The following is a 10,390-nucleotide window of genomic DNA, read 5'->3' as shown; positions in this document are numbered from 1 at the left end:
ATCTATGACATCCTCAGAAGCAGAGGCAGCACCTGTCAACACACGGCGCGCAGTGCGGGTGTAATGTGGATACTTAGGCTGTGTGCCCATTATGCGGTTTTTAAGTGTTTTCACCGCGGCAATTCCGCCCCAGAAATGCTTAAAAAACGCTTGGTAGAAGGCCTGCCATGTTCCCCAATGATAATCCGCATGTGCTGTGCACATGCTGCGGAAATTTCCGCTGCGGATTATCATTGCGGAAAAAAAAGCAGCACTACCAATTATTTTGCGTAATCGCGGCGTTTTTGCCGCCATTGACTTGCATTGAATCACATCACTACATGTGCACATGCAGATATTAAGCAATTCAATGTACGGATGGTACCCGGGTCTGGAGAAGAGGAGACTCTCCTCCAGACCCGGGTACCATAGTACCTGTAAAAAAAAAAGAATTTAAAATAAAAAAATACATTATACTTACATTCTGATGGCCCCCCAGTGCAGTTTGTTCACCCCATCCCAGATCCTGAATTTACACAATGCAAAATGTTTGCCTAAAGTTACCATTTAAAGGGTTTTATCACCTAATCTGAACACACAATGATGTATGGATTGGAAAGAGACCCTGATTCCAGCGATTTGTCACTTACTGGACTGCTTGCTGTAGTTTTCATAAAATCACTGTTTTATCAGCAGGAGATTATCACTGGAGGACTAGCGAACCTGCTGCGATGTAGTCTTCCAATATTCATGAGTTCTGTATAACCCACCACTACCACTGATTAGCAGCTTTCTGCCTATGCACAGTGTACAAAGAAAGCTGCTAATCAGTGGTGTGGGATGGGGTTATACAGGGCTCAGCATTCAGAGAACTGCTATATCTGCAGCAGAGAAAACAGTGATTATATGAAAACTTCAGCAAGTAACCCAGTTAGTGATACATCCCTGTAATCAGGGTCTCTGCCCCTATATTATGCTGCTCTCAGATGGGGTAACAAAAACCACGTGATAGATTCCTTTTAAGCATAATTTACAATGGAGTATCACAAGAAATCAGTGCACCAGGATGAAATCCATGCAACAGAGATGATAAAAACTGCACAATCTCACCATTGTGGTCCACTCAATAGCCAGTTTTTATTCTTTTGATACTTATAGTGACTACTTTTGACATTTTCAATATTCCCACATTCCATGGACAGGGCATTACCAATCATAGGAGCAGCGTGATGCATCATGTTCGCTGTGGAGGTGCTGCAGGTCGGTTTATGCATCATTTTTGCTGTGGAGGTGCTGCAGGTCGGTTTATGCATCATGTTCGCTGTGGAGGTGCTGCAGGTCAGTTTATGCATCATGTTAGTGGTGAAGTTGGTGCAGGTCGGTTTATGCATCATTTTCGCTGTGGAGGTTTTGCAGGTCGGTTTATGCATCATTTTCGCTGTGGAGGTGCTGCAGGTTGGTTTATGCATCATGTTCGCTGTGGAGGTGCTGCAGGTCAGTTTATGCATCATGTTAGTGGTGAAGTTGGTGCAGGTCGGTTTATGCATCATTTTAGCTGTGGAGGTGTTGCAGGTCGGTTTATGCATCATTTTCGCTGTGGGGGTTTTGCAGGTCGGTTTATGCATCATTTTCGCTGTGGAGGTGTTGCAGGTTGGTTTATGCATCATTTTCGCTGTGGAGGTTTTGCAGGTCGGTTTATGCATCATTTTCGCTGAGGAGGTGCTGCAGGTCGGTTTATGCATCATTTTTGATGTGGAGGTGCTGCAGGTCGGTTTATGCATCATTTTCGCTGTGGAGGTGCTGCAGGTCGGTTTATGCATCATTTTCGCTGTGGAGGTGCTGCAGGTCGGTTTTAGAATACTGGCTACTATTCTGTGATCAGCTTATTATCAGGGGTCCCTCCCAATAAAAGGGAATTTCTAAAGTTTACACCATTCTTAAAGAACATGTGAAACTAATTTCTGATGTAACTACTGATAACTAGAAACATGTCTACGCTCTTCAGGACTCAATGAATTTCTGTTTTACATGTCATAAATGGTATTTCTCTAGAAATAAAGACACAGCTTTAGTTTCGTTCTTTCGCGCTTCATATATATTATGGTTTTGCAGTCATCTGGTCAGACACATGATTCCTGAACTCGGAGAAAAGTTGCCACTTTGTGGGCATCAAATCTGTCAACATTTGCTTTCATTTCCTTTTCCTCTGGTAAATGTGTCTCTAGTAGATGCTGAGGCAGGGCTTTCATTGTAGAGGTCTCTGGCTTGTTAAATGCTGCCTCAGAATAAGTAAAAATACAAACACATTGTGTGTCTGGTGGATGGGAGTGATAATACATTGACTACTTATATATATTGTTACATGCACGCCGCTAGGTTCAGATAGGGGCAAGACAGGTTACATGAATTCTTTGGAATCCTGGGGGAACCGTTACTCAGGGCGACCATAGACCATGTGCTGCAGCTTCTCTCAGGCACACAGGGGTATTGACCCTCAGGCACAGACATGTAGGCTGTTTCACTTGCTGACCAGACACACTTGACAAGAGTCATAAACGGTAGAACAGTAGCATTTAATAAGAAGCCACACAGCCAGTGCAAGTTACGTCTTATGAGCACCAGGCTCCAGTGACAAACAGTACAGTTTCCTTAGCAGCACAGCAGTTCACAGTCTTGCCAGTAGTACAGGTCAGCACAGTTCTAATGCAAAGGCACATTAATGAACACAGCATTCTTTACAGCACAGTGAGATGGTTTGCTGAGGGAGATGATCCCTGTGACACCATTTCTTCCAGTCCTTATCTTTCTGCCTGACAATACTCTGCACTGTTGGTTCAGGAACTCTATCTGACCTGTGCTTAGCTTCTTTCCTGACTTGAATCCTTTTCACTTGCAGGGGAGCTTCTGTGAGATGTACAACACAAACACCACCTTTCTCTTCGACTCCAGCCAGACAGTAAACAACTTCCCCACAATTCCCCTGGGGCTCTGATAAAACACTTCCCTTCTCTTGTAACTGTGTTAACCCCTCTAGTTGCTGGATGCTTCTGGAGCACAACACTTTCCGTCTCCTGTGCTTGTGTTACTTCTAAGAGTTGCTGAATGCTTTTAAAGCAACAGCACTACTTCTGCATGTCACACTCTGCAACATCACTACTTCTACATGTCACAATATCTAGGCACCAGGAGCGGAGGCTGACAGAAAAGGCCCCTGTGCAAGAGCAGTATATGGCCATTTGCAGTCTAATAGCTCATTGTAAGGGCTCATGCACATGGCCGTATTTTCGGTCCGAGAGTGAACTGAACAAACATCGGATCACACTCGGACAAATGTTATTTTATGGTGCTGCGCACATGTCCGATTTTTTCCACGGACAAAGTCTGTCTGAGGAAATAATCGCAGCATGCTGGTTTTGCATTCGATATTCAGATCGCACTCGGCCATGTAAGTCAATGAGTCCATGCAAAAAATCAGTCTGCATTCAGAAGACATCCGAGTGTATTCCAATTTTCACGGATTGAAAGAATGGAGAAGATGGAGACATTTTTTTCTGCATCTTCTCCTCATCCAATTAAATCGGATCACTCTGTTTGATTAGAGTGTGCTTCACATAATCAGCCCGATTCTCTCGGATGAAAGAAAATACTGTGGTGTGACCCCGGCCTAATGGACAGTTCTATCTGCTTTGGAGTAGAAGTGGGCCTCCTTACCTCTTGGGCCCCTGTCCACCCCTGCTAGGCATTATACTTAATGCCTTAGTTTGATACAATGGCGACTTCTGAAGTTTAGTTCTTGCACATTTTGCAAAAAAACTCGGTAATCTACAGGATACCTAGGAAATGTGTGAAGATTAATTTATTTTATTCATCGCCTTCCTGTTTTAGGTTTCATTCACACATCAGTATTTGGTCAATATTTTTCATCAGTGTTTGGATGCCAAAACCAGGAGTGGAACAATCAGAGAAAATCTATAATTGAAAGATTGACACCTGTTCTGAGTTTTGGAGATACTCCTGGTTTTGGCATACAAATACTGATGAAATACTGATGTGTGAATAAAGCCTTAAGTTCAGTTTAATTGGAAGAATACAGACTACAATGCCCAGACTGACCGGGTCTCCTGGACCAAAGTTACAACCATAAATACTGTCTGAATCTGGCTTTAGGAATACCATACAATGCCTTCGTTTCACACATTGTCTGTAACATACATATACATTGCTCAAAAAAATAAAGGGAACACTTAAACAACAGAATATAACTCCAAGTAAATCAAACTTCTGTGAAATCAAACTGTCCACTTAGGAAGCAACACTAATTGACAATCAATTTCACATGCTGTTGTGCAAATGGAATAGACAATAGATGGAAATTATTGGCAATTATCAAGACACCCTCAATAAAGGAGTGGTTCTGCAGGTGGGGACCACAGACCACATCTCAGTACCAATGCTTTCTGGCTGATGTTTTGGTCACTTTTGAATGTTGGCTGTGCTTTCACACTCGTGGTAGCATGAGATGGACTCTAAAACCCACAGAAGTTGCTCAGGTAGTGCAGCTCATCCAGGATGGCACAACAATGTGAGCTGTGGCAAGAAGGTTTGCTGTGTCTGTCAGCGTAGTGTCCAGAGGCTGAAGGCGCTACCAGGAGACAGGTCAGTACACCAGGAGATGTGGAGAGGGCCGTAGGAGGGCAACAACCCAGCAGCAGGACCGCTACCTCCGCCTTTGTGCAAGGAGGAACAGGAAGAGCACTGCCAGAGCCCTGCAAAATGACCTCCAACAGGCCACAAATGTGCATGTGTCTGCACAAACGGTGAGAAACTGACTCCATGAGGGTGGTATGAGCGCCCGACGTCCACTGATGGTGGTTCTGCGCACAGCCCAACACCGTGCAGGATGCTTGGCATTTGCCACAGAACACCAGGATTGGCAAAGTTGCCACTGGCGCCCTGTGCTCTTCACAGATGAAAGCAGGTTCACACGGAGTACATGTGACAGACGTGACAGAGTCTGGAGACGCCGTGGAGAGCGATCTGCTGCCTGCAGCATCCTTCAGCATGACCAGTTTGGCAGTGGGTCAGTAGTGGTGTGGGGTGGCATTTCTTTGGAGGGCCGCACAGCCCTCCATGTGCTCGCCAGAGGTAGCCTGACTGCCATTAGGTACCGAGATGAGATCCTCAGACCCCTTGTGAGACCATATGCTGGTGCGGTTGGCCCTGGGTTCCTCCTAATGCAGGACAATGCCAGACCTCATGTGGCTGGAGTGTGTCAGCAGTTCCTGCAAGATGAAGGCATTGAAGCTATGGACTGGCCCGCCCGTTCCCCAGACATGAATCCGATTGAGCACATCTGGGACATCATGTCTCGCTCCATCCACCAAAGTCACGTTGCACCACAGACTGTCCAGGAGTTGGTGGATGCTTTAGTCCAGGTCTGGGAGGAGATCCCACAGGAGACCATCCGCAACCTCATCAGGAGCATGCCCAGGCGTTGTAGGGAGGTCATACAGGCACGTGGAGGACACACACAATACTGAGCCTCATTTTGACTTGTTTTAAGGACATTACATCAAAGTTGGATCAGCTTGTAGTGTGTTTTTCCACTTTAATTTTGGGGGTGACTCCAAATCCAGGCCTCCATTGGTTAATAAATTTGATTTCCATTGATGATTTTTGTGTGATTTTGTTGTCAGCACATTCAACTTTGTACAGAACAAAGTATTCAATGAGAATATTTCATTCATTCAGATCTAGGATGTGTTATTTGTGTGTTCCCTTTATTTATTTGAGCAGTGTATATACCTATATTACACATGTGTTTTCCTGGTCTATGATTTAAGCAGCGATAACTTTTATTGCCAGGCCAGCCAACATCATATGCTGTGCAGCACTGAGGGCTTCTCCATCTCTATGTATTCCGGTCAATTAAAGCTACATAATATAATGTAAAGGACTGATTACTCCAATCAATAGAGAATAGTCAACATCAATTAAATATGAAGTTCATTGCCTAGAATACCTTTATGGCACTCTTATCAGCATGTAAACTGACACAGTATGGTCACTTATAACCCAGCACGAAAAGCTACACTAAAATGAATTTAAAGGGGTATTCAATCTCGGATGTTTATGGCATATCCACATAATATGTCTGAGTAATGCAGAGCCATGTGTGTAATGCAGAGGCTTGAATGAAAAGGTTGTAAGAAATTCTCATCTTTCTCTAATCATTTCTGTGGAAGTTCTGAAAAATGTTGAGCAAGTGTGCTGTTTCTTTAGAAAAAGAAAATAGAGAAAAAAATTGAGGCAAAAAATGTCATGATGCACTGTGATGGAGGAGAGGGTCTGCTACTGACACTGTTATAGGGGTAATGTTCCCCAATTCTGTACTAATATCCCCCATCCTGGTATATATGGCCCCCTTTACTGTTATACGTGGCCCTCATACTGGTATACATAGCACCCCAATCCCCATCCTGGTATGCATGGCACCCAAATCCCCATCCTGGTATGCATGGCACCCCAATCCCCATCCTGGTATGCATCCACCCCTCACCCCCAATCCTGGTATGCATGGCACCCATTGTCCCCATCTTGGTATGCATGGCACCCTAATCCCCATCCTGGTATGCATGGCACCCTCATCCCTATCCTGGTATGCATGGCACTCCAATCCTTATCCTGGTATGCATGGCACCCCTCATACCCATCGTGGTATGCATGGCACCCCAATCCCCATCCTGGCATGCTTGGCACCCCAATCTACATCCTGGTATGCATGGCACCCCAATCCCCATTCTAGTATACATGGCACCCATCATCCCCATCCTTGTATGCATGGCACCCCTCATCCCCATCCTGGTATGCATGGCTCCCCTCATCCCCATCCTGGTATGCATGGCACCCCATCCCTATCCTGATATGCATGGCCCCTTCATCCCTATCCTGGTATGCATGGCACCCCATCTCCATCCTGGTATGCATGAAACCCCAATCCCCATCCTGGTATGCTTGGCACCCCAATCCCCATCCTAGTATACATGGCACCCATCATCCCCATCCTAGTATGCATGGCACCCCTCATCCCCATCCTGGTATGCATGGCACCCCTATCCTGGTATGCAGGTCACCCCAATCCCCATCCTAGTGTGCATGGCACCCCAATCCCCATCCTGGTATGCATGGCTCCCCTCATCCCCATCCTGGTATGCATGGCTCCCCTCATCCCCATCCTGGTACGCATGGCACCTCATCCCCATCCTAGTGTGAATGGCACCCCAATCCCCATCCTGGTATGCATGGCTCCCCTCATCCCCATCCTGGTACGCATGGCTCCCCTCATCCCTATCCTGGTATGCATGGCACCCCATCCCCATCCTGGAATGCATGGCACTCTAATCCCTATCCTGATATGCATGGCACCCCTCATCCCCATCCTTGTATGCATGGCAGCCCCATCCTGGTATGCATGGAACCCATCATCCCCATCCTGGTATACATGGCACCCCCATCCTGGTATGCATGGCACCTCTCATCCCCATCCTGGTATGCATGGCTCCCCTCATCCCTATCCTGGTATGCATGGCACCCCATCCCCATCCTGGAATGCATGGCACTCTAATCCCTATCCTGATATGCATGGCACCCTCATCCCCATCCTTGTATGCATGGCAGCCCCATCCTGGTATGCATGGAACCCATCATCCCCATCCTGGTATACATGGCACCCCCATTCTGGTATGCATGGCACCTCTCATCCCCATCCTTGTATGCATGGCACCCCAATCCCCATCCTGGTATGCATGGCACCCCAATCCTCATTCTGGTATGCATGGCACCCCAATCTCCATCCTATTATACATATTATACCCATCATCTCCATCCTAGTATGCATGGCACCCCCATCCTGTTATGCAGGGCACCCCCATCCCCATCACGCTGCACACAAAAAAATAAACGATTCTACTCACCTTCCTTCCCTCTGCTCCAGCGCTGCTTCTTGTTCTTCTGCCAGCAGCTGATCTCACCATGTGAGCAGTGCATGACATCACTGCCATGCGCCCCCCACATGGAGAGGTCAGCTGCCAGAATAGTCACTGCTCTTCACGCCCAAATTATGGGAGTGTGGAGTAGTGTCTATTAATTCTCCTTAATAGCGCGCACAGTGTCAGCCGCAGCCGCGGCTCCTGTCGAGGCTCGGCTATCGCGTGTGCCTGCTACTAAAGGGCATGAATATTCACTGCTGCCCATGCCCATGGGAGTGGGGAGTAGTGAATATTCATGCTCTTTAGTAGCGGGCACAAGTGATCGCCGAGCCGCTGCGGGAGCAGCTGCTGCTGACACTGTGCGCGCTATTAAAGAGAATGAATATTCAGTGCTCCACACACCCATGGGCATGGGGAGCAGTGAATATTCATTTTCTTTGGCAGCGGGCACAGTGTGAACTGCGGCAGGCGTCTCCTGCCTCCTGTGCCCCGCTTCTACTTCACTGCCTCTCCCCCCCATCCACACCCACAGCAACAAGGTACATTCGGACTATAAGATGAACCCCCCACTTCCCTTTAAAATTTTGGAGGAAAAAAGTGTGTCTTATAGTCCAAAATATACGGTAATCAAAATTTGCAGCTGAACACAGGAAGGTAAGGCATGTCTATAATTAATTTTAATCAGATCTCACACTTTGCAATTTTTTCCAAAAGCATGCAATTTAGTGAAATCTCATCCACATTCCTACTGTAATGTGTTGTAGATTTTGCACCCACTAGTCTGGACAAAAAATCATCAGCATATCTGCTACTTTAGAAGACACCCTTAAAAGTGTATAGGTAACTAAACAGATATAGAAAAATTTATTTTCTTTGATCAAATTTACCCTCAAAACTCTCCCTTGCTAAAACTCCGAACCTGGGAAGACAAAATCTGTCTACCTTGCATTAACATATGTAAAGATCAGAGATGAGTGACACTAATCATTATTGTCAGTGTCCTACATATTAAAAGGGGAAGGGAAGACACAACTCATGTGATACTGGTATATTAGTTACATTATTAATTATGATATCTTGGATTTCCCCAAATGAAGAAGCAAAGCCTTTACATTCAGTGACATGGTACTTAGAAAAGGAGTGGTGTTCAGTAGGATTTATGAAATTGATGCAATCCTAATGTAATCAATTTCAGTTCCCTATCAGGGTAAAGGCCCCGTCACACTTAGCGACGCTGCAGCGATCCCGACAACGATACGACCTGTCAGGGATCGTTGCTGCGTCGCTATGTGGTCGCTGGTGAGCTGTCAAACAGGCAGGCTCACCAACGATCAGGGGAGCAGCGACATCGTGGAAAGAATCTTTCCACGATGTCCAGCTCCTGGTTACCAGCCTACTGAAGCAGGAGCAGGCTGGTAACCATGGTAAACATCGGGTTACTAGGGGCACACGCGCACCTAGTAACCCGCTGTTTATCATGGTTACCACTCTGCTAAGGTGAGCGGGAGGTTACCGCTCACTTTAGCAGGCTCGTAACCATGATAAACAGCGGGTTACTAGGTGCGCGTGTGCCCCTAGTAACCCGATGTTTATCATGGTTACCAGCCTGATCACTGCTCCCGCTGGTCACACACAGCGATGTGTGCTGACCAGCGGGAGGGCAAAGACCAAAAAATGGTCCAGGACATTCTGCAGCGATCAGCGACCTCACAGCAGGGGCCTGATCGCTGCAAAGTGTCACACATAGCGACATCGCTGGTGAGGTCGCTGTTGTGTCACCAAAACCGTGACACAGCAGAGATCTTGCTAGCGATCTCACTATGTGAGACGGGAGCTTAAGGCAGACGATGTAAATTCAAGACAATGGGCAGAGAACTATAGCGGCATGTGGATATGTGTATCATCAACAACCACAAACATATGTATTAGACTGTTCTCACAATGGACTCATTGCACATATCAGGGCTGGAAGGGGTTACACTATTTCAGCATTTTGCAGGGCTTTGAGGGTATCGGAGTAGTAGGAGCGCTGGCCAGAGTTGTGCTGTTAAATTGTAAGGAAGATGACTGCTGCATGTTTGAAGTGTCATACAAAGGTGGGTCCTATTAAATTATTAACTGGGACTGTATCACTTTAAGGCTGGGGTCATATAAGCATATGAAAAATCATCCAATTTCCACCCAGAAAACTCAGAAGATTTTCGTCTGCATTGTCATCCATTTGTCCGTATTTTATGTCCGTGCGACATCTGTGTGCCGTTTATTTTTATACGTCAACATTGTAAAATGTATAAGATTAAATCCAATTTCTGAAGCTAATAATTGCAATGTATCAGTAAAAATCATACACAATACGGATTTTCTGAATGGAATCCCATCTTATTTTTTTGCTCATCCATAGACTTGAACAGGCAAGTATCATC

At 46.1% G+C, this 10,390-nt stretch overlaps 1 protein-coding gene across 1 annotated transcript in view; it reads right to left on the bottom strand.

The window, feature by feature from the left end:
• The window catches only part of MED12L (mediator complex subunit 12L), a 981,938-nt gene that overhangs the window by 601,551 nt on the left and 369,997 nt on the right, over nt 1–10,390 (bottom strand). The window lies entirely within an intron of this gene.

Source organism: Phyllobates terribilis, unplaced genomic scaffold (genome assembly GCF_046119375.1).
Source record: "Phyllobates terribilis strain yellow unplaced genomic scaffold, ASM4611937v1 Scaffold_3__8_contigs__length_932513732, whole genome shotgun sequence".
Lineage (NCBI taxonomy): Eukaryota > Metazoa > Chordata > Amphibia > Anura > Dendrobatidae > Phyllobates > Phyllobates terribilis.
Note: the sequence above shows the minus strand (reverse complement) of the source record. Positions and strands in the feature narration are given on the sequence as shown.